This window comes from Copidosoma floridanum, unplaced genomic scaffold, assembly GCF_036245765.1.
Source record: "Copidosoma floridanum isolate Cflo_tuat_1 unplaced genomic scaffold, Cflo_Japanese_pri ptg000019l, whole genome shotgun sequence".
Taxonomy (NCBI): Eukaryota; Metazoa; Arthropoda; class Insecta; order Hymenoptera; family Encyrtidae; genus Copidosoma; species Copidosoma floridanum.
In genome coordinates this window covers 8,356,670-8,375,011 of record NW_028321896.1, presented here as the reverse complement: position 1 = coordinate 8,375,011, position 18,342 = coordinate 8,356,670, and the positions used below count along the sequence as shown (strand labels likewise).

The 18,342-nt window shown below is 44.1% G+C and overlaps 1 protein-coding gene across 1 annotated transcript in view; it reads right to left on the bottom strand.

The window, feature by feature from the left end:
- Positions 1-18,342, bottom strand: part of S6KL (ribosomal protein S6 kinase like) — a 53,159-nt gene that overhangs the window by 20,001 nt on the left and 14,816 nt on the right. The window lies entirely within an intron of this gene.

The following is an 18,342-nucleotide window of genomic DNA, read 5'->3' as shown; positions in this document are numbered from 1 at the left end:
CTTCGACCGACCGGAAAAACACATGAGAAGGAAAAAAAAAAGAGAGCGCGTGCAGATCCGGATGGTGTGGTTGAATTGTTATAATATCCGTGGTCGGTGTGTGGAAAAAAAAAAAAAAAAAAAAAAAAAAAGAGTCGTCCGAGTAAGCGATTCGGATGCGCGTCAGGTGCCTTTTTTTTTTTTTTTGCTCGCGTATACTCGCAGGCTGGGTCAGCAGCGTCCCGGCGCCGAATGACACAAAATTTGTGCCCACTTGTACACGTGTGTGGAAGGACGGTACGTACGAGGAGTTTTTCGAGAGCGGATAGAGTCGCGACCGAGTGCTTGTGTTTGCTGACGCCGCGAGAGAGAGAGGGCGAGGCCAGGGACGACACGCGCTCGTGTGTATGTAATATGGTACATGGTCAGGGACGGCCAAGGAGGTGAAATTGTGCGGAAGGAAGGCGCGGATCAATCGTCACGATGTGCCGTTTATGCTTCCGCTTTTTGTGGCACGACGCATTATATATATATCTATTGTTGTATAAAATCGATATATTTCATAGTGTCTTCCCCCCTTCCCCCCCCCCTCAAATGATCTGCTATCAGAGATTTTTTGCACAAACCCAAAAAGTCGGTATACGGTTGCGTACAAAAGACGGATCGTCCATGTACAATGTCAATACCCTGCGACTGTATAATACGTGTTACTATTGAATATATTTTTTTTCTCTTTCACACGAGTTTCAGTGCCGAGAGTCAAGAAGAGATAATCAACTGACGTCTAGCTGCTCGGAAAAAAAAAAAAAAAAAATGACTAAGGAGATGGAGTCATACGACCAAAGTAAGTCAAGTTTGCGCCGTTCTCTTTATCGTTCTCTAAAAGAAAAAGAAAAAAAAAAAGAAAAAAAAAAAAGAAAAAAGATGATTGCACTCGCAGAAGCGCGCGTCCAAACTCAATCGTCCGTAATTTAAATCCTATGAGGAGTAGTGCGCGCGGATGAATATGTACGTATTTATGGTGCCGTAAATAAAATTTATCCACCATTTCAGCGAAACGCGCATTACACGGTTTCATCGGCTCCGTGCTCTTTTGTAGTATAGGCATTATGTTGATTGGCAAAAGTTTTGACTTGGGCCCCCCTTACATCTTTTTCGAAAGACTCCTTCTTTCGTGCAGATGTAAGTAGTAAATATATATACACGTACGGGTATATACATGCAAAATTTACGAACAGACGATTGCGCGCTTACTCGTATATTGTAATACACTGCACGTACAAGTAAGAGACGAAGGTACTATGTGCATGTACGTGTACGCGTAAGCTAAATCTTATAATTGGCTCCCTCAAATCGCAACGATCTTCCCATTAGAGGTCATCAAGGCGCGTCTGCGGATCGCCACGGCTGTAAGCTGGTAAATAGGTACACACGCACAGCTTATGCAAGATGTGAACACGCAGGAGAGGAAAAAAAAAAACTCTTACCAAATGGTGCGTTGTTGATGAGATAAGCGAGTATAAATCGCCGAGTTGAGGCTCAACGATTACGCGGCTCTTAACGTATATATGTATATTGTACACATACGTATTTATCATAGAAATCCACATATTTATTCGATAACACATTCACGACGTCTCCTTCCCTCCCTCGAGAGGCAGAGAGCTGCGCTTCGAGTTACCATTGGTATACACATCCGAGAGATCCGATTGAAAATCACCTATCATTATGCCTCTTATCTCGCGAACGGGAACGTCTCGTTCGTAAATCAAGTGTATAGGTAACGTATAGTATTTACGTGGACGGACGAAAAGAAGATTACGTAAAAAAAGAAATAAAAAAAAAAAAAAAAAAAAAAAAAAAAAAGAAAGAATAGAATGAAAAAGGTCCACGTTATGACGCGAATGAGGAGAAAACATGTACAAATGACAGACTGAAAGGGAACGCGTGTGTATTTGCTGCGAGAAGCCGAAAAATACACACTCTCTCACTTCTTTTATCCCGACGAAAAAACGTATACCCGGGGGTGGGCGTCCGCTACGTACACGAGCGTGGTATGTGCTAAAAGCACATATATAGAGGTTGAGAGGGAAAAAAAGGCATTAGGAAAACAGGGGAGGGAAGAACGAGAGTATAGTATAAAAACGGAGAAAAGGAAGGCGAGACGATAGCCCGGGTTGTACCTTAAATCACGTCCATCGTGAATCACGCGCTCGAACAGGTATTTCGGAAGGGATGCTCGTATGGAGAAAGAAAAAAAAAAAAAAAAAAATCTAACTTCTAAAAAACAAGAACGAGGTGTGGAATCTTCGCTAAAAGTTTGCAAAAAAGAAAGAATGAGCCAACACACCCACACGCGTGAATTCATAGTGCAGATACGTACACATCAGCAACAGACGAAAGAAAGGTCGGAGTATGTTACGATACACCCCCCTGCACGTGCACGAATATACAAGTATGGGTACAACGTAACAGGTGTGTGTGTGTGTGCGTGTGTGTGCAGATGATATTAAAATTCGTACGTGAGTGTATGTGCATAGTACGAGCAAGCGAAATACCGAGCTTTCGCGCGTTTACAAATATTATTATACACGGGTCCGAGTAACGCGGATAATACTTATTGTATGTACGTGTAATGCCTGTGTAACGCGTTACACATACATATAAGTACATTCGCGAGACCGACGACCGGCCAACCGACTCGCTCGGCCTTGTCGGCGAATTCTCACCTTCACTTGAACGGCCACTCGTGTACCTATACCATACGCGAAACTTGATTAGGAAACTTTTTTTTTTTTTCTTTTCTTTTTTTTGTTGCCTCTGTGATGTTGTACACGGAACAGCTTGTCCGCTCGCCTAATGGCTACTGCATATGTGTATATACCTACCTACTTGGCACGTCCGATTGTTACCTCTCGCGAAAATTGGTCAAATGCGCCGGACGAAAGTGCTACTTCTCGTTATTGCCCGATGCTCTTGTTTCGCCCATTGCCTTTGTCATTGTCGTTCGTTTTTACGCGTTTTTATGTTAATAAATTTTTTTTTTTTTTTTTTTTTTTGACGGGGGAAAATAACAAAAAACAAAAAAAAGAGAATCAAAACATGGATTGTTACATGGATGTACCTGGAGCTATACGGTCATCGGCCATGGGTGAAAAATCATTATAGTTGCGCAACGATCGTATCACTTGTACGTACATGTCAATAAACCCTCGGAAAAAGGCACCTGCCGCCTCCGTGCCATATTATATAAATACACTCGTAGAATATTTATTGCTTCTGAGAGAACGCAAGGCGCAAAAATCCTCATTGTCACCGGACGCAGCTTGTTCTCAAGCAAAAGAAGAAGCAGCCCGCGGTAGTCCGATCGCTAGCTGTATTTATACAGGCATCGCATACCCGTTGCAGCAGCACTGCAAGAAAGAAAGAGAGAAAAACTGACCATTAAAATCCCTCCTCGCGAGCCTCGTACGTATATACCTATATACCTTTTATCCCTCACACTGTCTCTCTCTCTCTCGTTCTGTACTCGCTCCTCCTATCCGCGGAGAGAAATGGACCGAGATGCTGTTGCGAGGAGTCTTTGTTGCCAGCCGCAAGCGAGGGAGAGATGGAACGGATGTATAGAGCACGTACAAATGTACTCGAGCGAGCCACAATGGAATTACGAATGCAAATGCTTCAACGGGGAATAGGAGAACGAGAGAGAGAGCAAACGGGCATATGGGGTGAATAGGTATACACACTGGATTTACGGGGGTTCTTTACGTATTGTGTGCTGTATAGTAGACGCCGATCGGGCGTTGAGCATTTGCTGCCTCGTTGCGAGAGCAAAGAAAATCGGATGAGATTTACTGCCGTCTAATTTCGCGCTCAAGTTTTTTTCGATCGGGAGGACGCGTCTCTCCGGGGGTGTATGGAATTAGGTTTTCGAGAAAAAAAAAAAAGTTGGATTTTGCACTTCAGTGATGAGGGAGAGGGGAGAGATTATACCTACTTGTATACGCGAAGAGCTTGAATTTTGGGTTTTTACATATGACGTTTGAGAAAATGGGTTTTCTTGTCGAACGGAGTACAACCCGCGAGATGAAATAACCCTTTGATTGAGGACTTGATTTGATTAGTGTAAAAAGGAGCGAAAACAATGATCTTGAACTTTATGGTTTCCTCCATCCGGCGAACTTGAAACTCTTTTTTTTCAGTTCTTCCCCCGTCCCGCGAGTCTAGAAAAAGATAAAAAGCGGGGGGGAGGACTCGCGTTGGCGTGTTTTCCACACACGAGTACATTGTGCGATGACACATTATATATTGCACACGCTTAAACACTGGGTGACGCAATACTCGGTTTACATTGCGCAACTGGGGAGGGGGTTCCTAGACGTAGCATACACCATACGTGATGTTTTGCCGCTCTTTTATCTTATTGATTTTATTTTTTGTTGACAACAACGTACATTTGACAAAATCGTCGTTCAAAAAACACAACATATTTTTGAGAGCAGACTAGCACACCACGTCATCGCACTTGTCAACCCCAAACCAAACTACAAACTGTGGACCACCACGGAGATTGCTCTGGTTTTCTTTTTGCTCGCTCGTAACTAACATTTACCTGTGCAACGACACCGAACAGTTTGCATATTTCAATGACAGCCTCTTGAATTAGAGAACCAAAAGAAAAAAAAAAACACCTAATAAATATGAGACTAGAAGATGGGGGGGTGTGGGGGCATTATTTGCGTTATCGTTGTTACGCGTTGCACGCGCGCACGTATCGAGCTTTCCCGGAATCGCGTACCTACACGTAGGAACAAAGAGCATCGCCCGAGTTTTTATGCCTCTTATACGTGCAGTATCTGTATAACATACCTCCCACGATATCTCTCTGCTAACGCGAAGTAATCAACGCTGATTCGGTTTGCGAGGTATTTTCGAAGATTTTTTCTTTTTTCACTCTCACGTAGTTCTACGAACTGGTGCGCGTAGTGATGATTTTCTGAATTATCGAGCCGTGTATACCTTCGTACAGTGGTATGGCTGCAGTACAACACCCGTAGCATCGCGCCAATATCAATATTTGTTTTGCGAAGAAAGCATGCACGCCAAGGGAAATAATAATGCGCAAGACTCGGCGTCCAAGACGTAGCGTAGGTATATGGACACGCTAAAAAGGAATTTAAACACTCCTTTTTCGATGTACCTGTATGTATAGGTATAGGGGATACGCGTGTACACGTATATCGAAGAAATAACCGATATACTCGCGCAAAATCAATGTACGGATCGCCTGCTGGCAATATAATCGAAATACGAGCGAGTAGGTACGCATAGCGCAACGTATCAAGTTTCATCCGATGTAACGTTACATTTTCCTCGCGTACTGTACGTTTCGCTTTTTCATATGCCTATGTTACTTCATGTATTGTGAATTTTAACTTTAATACGCACGTGCACATAAATTTGTATATATTTTCTTGCATCCTTCATACATGTATATTTACATGAGATATCTGGTGTCGAAGTTTCACGTTAATGTACATATTGCATTTTTTTCTACCCATGCTGTACCCAAGTGTACAGTGTCAGTATCAGATCTTGTGTCTTAGATTCCAGTTCCACAAAAACTCATCGGTTCAATATGGTCTTGGCAGGAATTATATACCAAAGTTTTTGTTTTAGAAACGCTGTGGCGTTTTTTTTTGACTCGTCACGTGGTATGAAAATAAAATTATCGCGGAATCGCTCAAATATACGCGTATGAATAAACACTTTTGATCAGCGCGTCCGAGTCATTCAATTGAATTTCTAAGGAATGCGCGATATGATCCAAAACGAATACTATATAGTACATTTCCACATTTTAAATTGAATGACCGCTTCAGAAACTATATATTCACGTCACCTCGATGGCAGATCATATATGTATATAGGAAAGGAAAAAAAAAGACATTTTTCAAAAGCCATTTCCACATTTTATTAGCAATTAACTCTAAAAATGGCACGTCCATCCGGGCATTTCCCATTAACGTCCACGCCAGCATTTATAATATCTATTCAAGTGACAAAAATCCTGCATCGGGACGACGCAAACTCCCGATGATTATCCTTACGATGTACATGTAAGCGCGACAGCCGAGAAGACTAGTATTCATAAATAAGTCGAGCTACCACGCGCTATAACGAATTAGCTTCGCAGAGGGCCGATGGTGCACGAGGGACGCGAGATATTTTCCTTCTGGCGCGATCCTATATATATATATGTACCCTTGTGCCTCTTCCTTGAGGACGTCAAAGTCTGAAAGAAGGAAAAAAATTAAAAGCCCCCCAGGCATCAGGTATATACGTCCACAATCATCGGACAGAGAGCAAAATACCCCGACGTGTAGGTAAACGACATGTGTGCACTTATAGGCGACTACTTAGCACTGCTTCTAAAACGGGAAATGATGATACATATATATATACATACAGGCACATTGATGTAGTGCCCCTTTTAGACCAAAAATTTACATAAGCTCGCACAAGCAAAGACGTACAACCACTACTTTGGCGTCCACTTCTTCCTTTTTTCCTTTCGAAAGAAGATGGACAAGTTGCCGGCACGGCTTCTAATTCAAGTGAGCGATATCGTATACATGTGCTCGGAGAACGAGTATATATACGTATATAATATAATATACGTGCGCCATAGGTATGTATACGCGAGACATCGGAAGAGGAGAAGAAGAAAACCAAACAAAAACAAACAAAGAAAAAAACAAAGAGAAAAAAAAAAAAAAGAAAAGGACGAGGGGGAGAAAGACTTTTTCGTCCTCTCGTTCTCGGGCGTATAAGGATCCTCGAGAGAAGGAGCAGAAAGGGGGGATAAGAAGCTGCGCCGGCCGGTCTTTCGTTCCCTCCTGCGTGCACGGATAAACGCATCCTACGGATACACATCCCGCGGCTCGAGGAGGAGGCTATTTTCAGACTCTTCTACTGGCCATGTCGGCTGCGAGCAAAGAAGAAGAAGAAGAAGAAGAGAACGTGGAGATGTGGTCGAGGGTGCAGGAGAAGAGAGAGAGTTGCCGTTCAGGTTTTACTCGCGCCGAGGGATCGTTAAGATAATCGATGCTATCTTCCTCCTCCTAACTTGGCCTTAGCCGAGTGCATCGATATGCAGGTCTATACTCATATACGTGATGGTGATGCGTATCCCCTTCTCGGCCTTTCGTGTATATATATAGGTGTATAAACTTCACGAGTTTTTCTGAGCACAGGATAGGAAGGTATAAATTGTCCGGCACAAAGATGCAACGGCCAGAGCTGAGGCCGACGCTTTGGTATGGCATCGCCGATATCACGAGCTCGAAGCTTAATTGCCCAATCAATGTGATTACATTTTTTGTGCGGACAAAAGCTGACCAAAGGTTGTGCAGCTGAGAGGTAACCTGGTGTAAGCGATTCCTCGCGGTTAATAACAACCCAGAAGTTTTACGATTGCGCAGTTGATTTCGTTGTCAACCCAGTATAATTATACCCCAACCTCTGATGTACGAAAAATACCACGTTTAACAATCTCATTCGATTAACGAGTATCTATAGGACTATGTTCAAATCTACGTTGGTTGCCTTTGGGTTGTACAATTCCTGAGAAAGTACAGGTTTATAAAGTCATTGTGGGTTTTAAGATTAGATTATGGGAAACAAGATATCACATATACTCCATTTATGACTTGGATCGACCAATCAACTGAAGAAAAAAAAAAAAAAAATTGGATATAGAGTGCGGGTCTAAGTTCCGATGGAGCACACTTTTCTTTTTTTTTTTTTTTTTTTTTTTTTCAAAGTATATAATATACGTTTGCTTACGTTTGCTTCTCAAGCTCAGAAATTCATATCAGAATGCGGGTTAAGACCAACACCCTCCGCGTGGAGGTGGTAGAGGATAAGTACACGGAGAGGAAAAAATTTTATTCACGTACATTGCATTTCGAGTTATTAATAGAAGAAGAAGATTTTAAGAGAACATACCCAAGACGTTGGAGTAGAGTAATGGCGCCGGCAGTAGAAGGACACTCGTTCCAAGATAAAGATGACAACGACGGGGATCATAACAATATGAGATACCAGCAGAAAACATTGCTTTCCCATCAGTTAATTATTATGAAATGCCATAAGTTGTGCCCAATGGAATTAAACGTCTCGTCGGGCCGTCGCTGCACTTTTGTCCATCGAGATGCCTATAAATATATCTCTATACTTTCTCGGGTTTCGTTAAAAGGGCTCCTTCTCTCTCTCTCATCCTCCTCTCCGCGTGAAGTAACGATGCTGCTTGTTAAACCAAACTCCACGGCTACTGATACCCCACGCTGGTATCTTGTACCCCCTCCCCCCCCATCTCTCTCTCTCTCAACTACGTATATGTTCCGTGCAACATTACCATACCGGTATCTCGATCTCATAAAGGTACACACACTCTGCGTGTGTTCACAGCGTCACTAAACTCATTATTTTACTGCGGGCCCGCGCTAGCTCCTTTAACGATGCGCGGTCTAGCGGATAAACAACCTCGTTTCTTTTCTCCCGCAATCGCACCGGCATCATCGATATATATTTTAACGAGAGAGCCCCCTTTTTCGATTTTATCGTCGGGGTGTGCATGCGCATTACCAATAATAAAATACACCCCCCCGGCCCCCGGGGTGTGTGTGATCGGGTTTCTATTTTTAAACGCGGCAAATATAAACAAAAATATAAAGAGAGGCACAAACAATCGCCTCTAATCCTGGATCTGCATGTATACGTTGTGGAAGTTTTCCGTCACGTACACGTACACCAGACAGCGTACGAATGTATGATTGCGCGTAAGCGTACCCTCCACATAGAAAATCCCTTACCCATCTTCCATTCACTGCTCGCGTTTTCATTGTCGAAGACACGTACGCGTTTTCTCGCGCCGCGTGACAAATGTATATAAGTATATGCATGGCTGCACGGGTTTTCGGACCGCCTGAAGGGAGGATCACAAGTTTGGGAGTGCCCGAGTTTTTTTTTCCACGGGAAGATCGGTGGAAACGCTACACATCCCGTGGGGCTTGGAATATACATTTTTTACTCGAGGCACGAGGAAATGGTATGGGCAAGGGGGGGGGGCTGAGAGTTTTACTATTAGTCATACTTTTCTCTGCGAGCGACAAGGTCGGAGGTGGGAGTTTTTTTTCTTTCGGGTGTATTGGCCGAAGAATTCATCGCTACGACGTTGGAATAACGCTGCGGTGTGAAATTTTATAGGTACGGGGTTGTCGATTGATTGTCATTTGGGACGACAGCTACGAGTGTTTTCGAGGGAGGATGTCTTTGAATGTTGGGTTTGGTCGATGAATCCTGGATGATTTGACGGTTTTTGGCTGTAGATTGGTTATTATTTTTCAAATATACCGTACAAAACTAATCGATGGTTCTTGTTGCTAAAGCCATCGTGGACATTGAATAAAACAATTTGCTGGAATGAAAGGGACAATGTAATTGTCGTAATGATGATAAAATGATTTTTACAAAAGATTTAGAAATTGGTGCTACAAAACTAACATTTGAACAAGAAATCATGTGTTGCAGAGCAAGTATTTGCAGCTCAGGACTTAACCCCTTAATCATTTTGTCCTATAATCTTACGTATGACCAAAATAACTGTTTAAACTACTATAATTTTACTTAACCAAGTACTCACATTGGTAGAGTTAATCAAAATTGTTTTTCGAGTACAAAGAAAAAGAAAAAGAAATTGAAAAATTTGCGCAAGTTTGAGTATAGTTAACTAATACTCGTTGTACATCAGAAAAGTGGAAACAAAAGCAGAACCCGAGTGAATGGGTATGTATATAACGATGGTGCTCTTGGTGCTCATTAGCGAAAAAAAGGGAGACAATCGGAGCACCAAGCGATTTCAAACAATCGGCTGTAACGAAGAGTAGGAATCTCGTCGACCCAAAGATAGACAAAGACCGAGGAGGAGAAGAAAAGAAGAAACAAGACGCCCGCAATCAATGGCAAGAGGAGAAAGACGGCAGAGCTGTATAGGAGAGGCGAATCGAATAGTAGTGGTATGCGGGCAAAATGAAAAATCGGGGACTATACTCGTGCACTCGCGGCGGATGTGTATCTCTCGTATGGTCGAGTGGAAAAAAGGAATTAAAAAAAAAAAAAGGAAAAGAAGATGCGGAGAGCAGCTGCCGAGATAGAAAAGAAAAGGCATCACGTATACACAGAAAGGTGCGTACAGGCATCGAGATCGCGGGCAAAGAAATATACACACAATTGCCGGCTCGTCTCTCGTACATACTCCTCCTCGCAAAGGAGGATGGGAGAAGACCTTGAGCTCCTTGTGGGATAATCATGGAAGTTGCACGCGCTGCACTAGCTCCTTGCGAGCGGTTGCCGTGTGACGCCGCAATGCACGAGGCACGATGTACATTGCACCTATGCTAGCACAGCACGAGAACCAAAATAAGCAATGCAAACAATAAAACGACACCGAGACGCGCCGATCCTCGAGGAGACTATTGTATATGTGTGTATATATACGTGTACGCACACGCGCGTTTCCGAACCCCATGCTGCCGAGGAAAGGAGAAATCATCACACCGCGCACAACCAACCGAACCAAGTATGGATGCAGTTACAATTTTTTTTTCGTCTCGCTGTTCATCAAGACCGCATAAGTTAAGGAAAAAATGCCAAGTTCAATTGACATTGTCGGCGTTTTTTTTCCCGGTGCGATAGGTGGCGCAGGGTAGTCGCCGTGACTTAAACTGGGTTTGATACCCTTAATTGGTCCAAACTTTCGTTCAAACCTATATGGAGTAGATTAACATGTCTCCTAACTTTGAAAATTCCTAGTGTGTCATGTGCCCATGGATGCATCCTTTGGTTTGATAAAACGATGCGTATAGCCAAGATTTCTCGTTACATGATTCTTTGTATCTCTCCAGAAGGACTTGATATCTTTGTGTTTACGCGTGTCGAACCAGCCAATTTTTCTTCCAATAACTATTATTTATTGCTGTTCCATTTGTATCTTCATTACATAGCTTGATCTATGATACTTTACCCCAACCTACACGTATTTTCTACTAAATTCTTATTATTGGGTTTTCGTTTGCTATCTTGAGTCATACCAATGTTTCAACAACACATTACCCTACTATCTATTTATTTTTGTTTTTTTTAATTATCAACTCGGTCGTTCTTTCTAGACACCTTGACATGTCTTCTGTGACCTTTTGCCGTCCGTTATCTGTTTTCATGTCCAAATATTTTCACCCCGTCAAAACAAGTTCTTTTCAACCAAACATTCATATAAGTACTTCAATAAATTTTCCACAAAAAATATGTATTCTTTAATAGGAGTTTGAGGATATTTTTTCCCAATAACTTGGCCGAGATGTATCCGTTTGTGCATTCGATAAGCTCCTCATGAGCGCAATTTCGATTCTAACGTACGGCCAATAAAATTCACAAATAATTTATGGATAACAAAATCGCAACACTTTACCAGCCCATAAATGAGCGCTCATCGTTACATCACGTTTTCAAACCTACTTTGCGAAACATAAATAATTTCCCGCCGATCGGAAAATCATTGCGCGTCAAACGAAAATAAATTCAAGCAGCTGCAGCTCCCACTTACCATGACGCAAGCGCAAACTCACAGTGTACACCAAGCGTCTATTATAACTTGGTTCTTTCCCCCTTAATTATTGATTTCAAAAATCTATAGATCGGAACTGTTGTTGATGTACATCGTCGCTGCAAAAAGCGCAAGATTAGTTCCACTTTCCCACCCCCGTTGTTTATCAAGAAAAAGAGAGAGAGGGACGCGTGTGTATACGCATTGTTGTACCGTTACATTCTCGGTCAAGGTCCTCTCACGCGTACTTACTTACACTTTTCCTACTTTTCCCCGCAAGAAGAGCTGCATGTACAATCAAAGAAAACTCGTACATGCTCTTGCGAGCGTATACCTATACTATTTTTTTTAATTTTTTTATTTCAGGGTAACCAAAAACAACATGACCCTTTCCGGTGGCAGTAAAGAGTAAAAAAAAAAAAAAACCAAATGTATCGAGACAGTTACAAACTGTATACCTGGGATACGTACACACACCTTCGTCCATCCGATATCTCAAGCTAAAGTCCTGAAACCTGCAAATTAATGGTCTTTCGGACTTTTTTTTTTCTTCTCGTCCACGCTTACCTTTAAATTTTTTGCAAAAAGAGATTATTGATTACTCGATTACCTCGATCCAGGGGTAAAAACAATGTGGGTGTGCGTGTGTAATCCACCAACTCGTCCTAATCATCATCCGTCTACAAACCCATCTCTTACTCTCGCGTCGAGAAGATAATGAGAGAAAAAGAGAGGAAAGAAGAAAAAAAAGGATTCCACGGCTGAGGATTGAGGAAAAGAGGAAAAAACGTCGCCCTCCAAGCTTGATCAAATAGGAACTTTATTTCACGCCTCAAAGGCTCCGGTCGATCGATGAGGGGCCCTATTGGGAAAGCAGCGTGCAGTAGTCGCGCCATATACATATAAACGCCAAGACGAGCGATTGTTGGAAAAATAATCCTAATTTACGAGCGTGCGAGCTTGGTTGTAGTAACGGTGGTGATGAAGAGCGCAGCCACGCGCAATTGTGAGGCGAACCGAGATTATTCGACGCGAGACATTGTGCTCGGGGGTATCTCGCTCTACCGTGCAAATATCACGCTTAGGGGGTAGGGAAAACAGTTACGTGTATAATATGCTGGCTTGTAAATAAAAAAACTTTTCACTCAAATTTAAGGATGATTAGTCGTTGACTGTCGGACAAAGGGTGTATATTTATATGCGGGGAGGAGCGGGGAAATAATGAAGTTTCGAACAAAAGTTATATACACGTGCCAAAAGGGAGTAAGGGGGGGGGAGCCTTCATATTTTCTCATTTCCAAGGGGGGGGGGCAGGGGCCGTGCCCTCGGCGTCGTACGTTGGGGAGCCAAGCTTTTCCCCTATTACCTCCTTCGAGAATTGCGCCGCTTTATCATTCCCCGACAGAAGGATAAAAACTGAATTTCTTTCTCGAAGGGTCGAAAATTGAAGCGACTTTTCCCTTCCTAACGGTCTCGACTCGTCGTCCGCGTCCGCGAAGGCAAATTATCGGGGTCAGCCCTTCTGTCAACATTTCATAATTAACTTGCGACGTGACTGTCGGTCAACACTGGCTCTTTTCTTTTTATTTTACTTCTGTGTGCCCTTTTTTTCTTCTTTTTTTTTACTCGGGAGCTATGGTCTTTTTTTATATCGGCGCGACCACGAAATTGTACGACTCTGTTTGTTCGGGGAGAGTTTGAAATCGATTTACTCTCGACGTATGCATATATATATATACCCTTTTCTGTGCCCGTACGAAAACTCTTCTTCCAAAAGTTATAATTGTATACTCTCGATTGAAAAATTTACTCGGCCAACTTTGCAAAGAGTTACCATACCCACCGCTTCGAGTATAAGTACACACTTGTGCACACAGACTTCCTTATCTAACTGAATTATGAGTTGTAAATTAGAAAAAAAGAAGCACTCTAAACAAGATCCAAGACGGCGAATCGCTCGCAGTCATAAATACAGTAACATTATCTGAACGACCTTCGCGGGTTTAACCATCTCTTGTGAGATGCACAGGTTTATATGGTTGTGATGTATAGCTTCAAACAAATCATGTATACTTTTACTTCATGGAACAAAAAAAAATGATGTTAATTGCAATTTAACGCGCATCGCATCCCATTTGCGTAATCGGCCGATATGGATTTATGATCGGTAAAGATGATCAATGCATTGTTCCGAGAATCAACCACACAATTAGTGGCTAATATCTATGTATGGATTTATGTAAAAAAAATTAAAAAAAACAAATGCATAACGATTTTTCCCTTCTCGACGAACGACGTACGCATAAACGAGCACCCTTTTCAGGAACAGTTACGAGCAGCATTTAAATTAATTCGGTGCACATCATCAGGCTAATGATGAAGCATATGTCACACTTATAAATTCGGGCAAACGCGCGTTTGCGCTCAGAAAACGTGATCCCAGAGGGCTCGGGAAGGGGGGGGGGGTGAGGAAAGGACGAAAAAGTTGGACGACCAAGTGCACTGTATCGTACATTTGGCCACTGTTGGCAGCCCTGAAATACTAAAAAGGGAGAAACATTAATCCCATGATTTTTTCATAAGCCCGACGCGGAAGTGGTGTATAGGTGATTTTCGGGTGCATCGAAAAATTTTGTTTTCCCTCGGATGCACACCCGATACGTGGCTTCACGAGTTGAGCGTGACCGTCAAGGCCGGCAAAGTTTTCTTCTTTTCCACTCTCAATTCAAACCCCCAAACGTCTGGCGCGTCGGAGAGCTCCGGAGCGAATTTAAGGCAAAGGAAGAGAAACGCATTGTTGGTGTTGTCCCCGCCCCGTTACCCATTCGTTCCCAGCGCTTCTAAAACCTTTCTTCGCACGGGGGGGGGGCACATCGGGCAGCCCATAAAAACCACAAATCAAAATCACCCGCACGGCCGTTCGCTTCCGAGAAAACCTCGCTAAACTTTGGTTAACTCTGTTGTAGGTGAACTTGGTCCCCTCCTCGGCACGACAACGCCGCTACCGAATATATGCGTCACGAGGTACGCCCTCGAGTCGGAAGAGAGGAGCGCCATAAAGAGAGGGGCACACGTAGGTATGAAATTTCGTCACCCTCAAAACAGGATTGTAAACTATACTACCGTGCTCTCACTCTCGTGTGAAAGCATACAATGTACACCTGCACCGTCACACTCACAAACAGACAGACAAAGACGAGTGATGGAGCTCGTGTTTTTCCCAATCCTTGGTTTACAGGGGTATATACATCTTATACGCGCAGAGCGAAATATGACTTTTCGTTTCCGAGTACGGGGGGGGGGGGGATCGACCCCGATATAGGTGTACACTTTTGTTGGTGTAACGAGTCGGACGGATATCCATCATCGATGAACCGAACATTCAATCCCCAGCATGGTGTTGCGTTGTCAATAAATTGATGATCCCCGAGTATATACGTTTGAACCTGTATGCAAAAGTGACGGAGAGCGAGTTACTGCAGATAAAATTGCGAGCTAAGGAAAAAACAACGAGGTGAGTGACGTGATTCTTGGGATACACGTTCACGCGCCTTTATATACATATATGCGACACGACAATCGTAAAAGCCCCTCTGTCGTTCGTTCGGTCATTCACTGGTCAGTCACCCTATAATATGGTTGGCACGGATCTCCAATAATCTCGAAAAGCCCGCGATTCCAAAAGGACCGAATGGCTTACACGTCGCGTAATCCTGATCTTCCTCGGTTTTATTGACATCGTGTGTGACGAGCGTGGGATCTCTCCCCCCTGATGGAGAGAGGGGGCATGTCGGATCGATTGAAATTTCGCGCTGGAAAGAGGAGACGGTTACAGACGCAGGGCCCCAGGTGATGGCGAGAGAGAAGCAAACAGCGTAGGGTTGGGTGTGCGCATCAGGTGTGTCTTTTAATCACCGAGAGGACGACTTTTGTTGACACGGCAGTGGTGATGTATGGACGCCGTGCGTACCCCCCCCCCCTTTCTGCCAATCGATACATCATCGGAAGCGAGGGAGAGGGACGTTCCCCCGATTTGCATAACTGGATCCAAAGTCCGGTACGTTATATACGCGTCTCGCCTTTCCTGACCCCCCCCCCCCCCACACCCCGTTGCCGTGAACGAAAGAAGTCATATACTCGGCGAATAAATCGATCGAGCCTAAAGAGTTGGGCCTTTTATCTCTCCTTTCGAGGTGTACGTTCCTCCTAGGAAGGGACTCGTTCCAGATGGTTAGCGCAAAGGTGGCGGGGATTGCAAATTTGCCATTCGTTAATCGACGGTCAAATGATGTTCCGAGGGGCAAGTAAAAATGGCCCGCCATGGAATATACGTGTAGGGTATAGTTGCGGCGAATGCCAGATCAGAGACGAGAATGGGTTAATTTACACGTCAGTTGTTTTTGGTGGGATATCTTACAATATATGCTGCGCGTAAGTTCGATATTGGGTGTAAAATATGTGATTGCGAATATAACGCGCCCTGCTCTTGTCTCGAAGCAGATGAAAGAAAAAGAAACAAAAACAAAGAGTATGGGGAATGGAATATACATACATACGTACGTATGTATGTATGTATGTATGTATGGGTGTAAAAAGAAGATGCGCGCAAGGAGCGTTAAACCCTGAATTTCAGGCGAGAGGATTAGTTGGTTGGCTGGACGTTTAAAGACTATGGGCGGACACGGGGGAGGGAGAGCCAGCGTTGTCGGAACCAGTCCGTGTCCCATTTTCTCCTCTTCCTTTTTGTACACGGGCGTTGAAGGAACAAACTCACCCAACGAGTCTCTCTCTTTCTCTCTCTCTCTCAAGCACCACACGGAACGATCAAACCTATAAACATACACGAGAGTCCGGGGATGTATATGCGCGCCGCTTGAGATCCGCGTCGAAAAGTTGCTTAGAAGAGCATCGTGCGTTTCCCGAGACGACTCTTGTACACCTATAAGTATGCTCCATTATTATGATCCGCGGTTCGGTGACTCGTACGCCCCTTCGAGAAAAAAAAAAAAAAAAAAAAAAAAAAAAAAAAAAAAAAAAAAAGTAATTTATATGTACTCGTCACAATAGTCTTTGACGTTCCAAAGTTCACGATACCGCGGGTGACCCAATAATATCTGCCTTATAGGTGCGCGGGCAAAGTCACTTACGCAAGAAGGGTGTATTATCGGGGCAGGTATACTTTAACCCCTTTGCGGGCGATTGTGCAAGAGAGGGAGGAAACGCGCCGTTGGCACTTTGGAGGTTGCACTTGATGTTATTATTTATTGCGCCAAGTTGCGCCTCAATTATCTTTCTTTTTCCTCCCGAAACAAAGCCCCAGGGGGAGGAAAAAAAAGAAAAGAAAAAAAGGGGGGGTTGGAAATCCGGAGTATATATGATACAGTGTCCACGCGCACTCCCTTGGATCCCCGATGATGCGAAACGCGAGAGTGCGTTGGCTCTCCTTCTATGCTCGGGCGTGCACTCGATGCGCCTATATATACGGCGAGCGCGGTCGCAAGCGCGGGGGTAAAGGGAGAGGAAGAACCTGTCCGAGAAGGGGAAGGGACATCGAGTCCCTCTCGCGTAATAAGCATCCGTCGGTGCAAACGCACCCTCCGCGCACTCCTCGATGCTGCGGTAAGACGCCGCAGAGAGAGAAGGGGAGGAAAAATAAAGGATCGAAATACCCGTGCATGTGCACGCGCGTTTACATATGCGTGTACACTTATCCGATCGGCGCCTGCATGTGTATACGTATATTTACATACATGTATCTTACAGAAGTTCAAGGACAAAATATTGATTAGGCGCTCGCGGGACTGCCGATGTTGTTTTAGCTCCGTCGGAAACCAGGTAATTCGATTACGCAGGCGTTTAGTGACCCCCATCTCCCAAGTTGTGCAAGTTTTCTTTTTTTTTTTTTTTTTTGTTGCTTTTTTGTTGTTTATTATCTCTCCATCGCGCCGCGTGCCGTCTCTTAATACTTGTGGAAGCGAAATGATAAAAGTTGAAAAAGTATAGAGTTAACTTTTCTTGGCTCCTTTCGCCCCTCCGCCTTGTTACCCGATCGGACGGGGGTACTTGTAATTAGTCCCCGAAACTTTGCCGGAAATTTGCAGAACTTGGAGGAAGTTATAATTGATACCTACCCCTAAGGCCCCTGTCCAACACACCAGAGATCCCGTACGCACAACCGTGGCACAGAGTCGTTCTGTATGATTGCCCTTTTTTCGGGTGCTATAGCCAATTGGAAAAATTCGCGGGAGCAATGGCATGGCCCCTCGGTTACGAGAACGGCGCGGCGAACGGAGCCCGTGGGGAGTTGGAAAAACAAAACGGCCGGTCGATAGAAAACGAGTAAAGCGCGAGAGAAGCGAGATGGGGAAAGCCAATGAACAGCATCAGCAAAAAAAAAAAAGGAAAAAAAAAAGTAGCAGAGGATGGAAGTGGAGCCCCTCTGCCGGTACAGCAGGGAGGGCTGAGGAGCGCGTATAGTCCCCTTAGGCCGCACATCGGAGGTATATACTCTCTTTTCTCTGTCGAGCGGGCCCCCAGACGCCCATCGAATACACTCATACAGCCACACACACACACACACACATAGCCGCGTACACAAATAAGGCCGTATAGACGCAGGGTGGTACAGAGAGGCGCGCATAATGTAGAAGGAGCCCCCGGGGGGATGGTGGGCGAAGCGGGTATATAAGCGCGGCCCC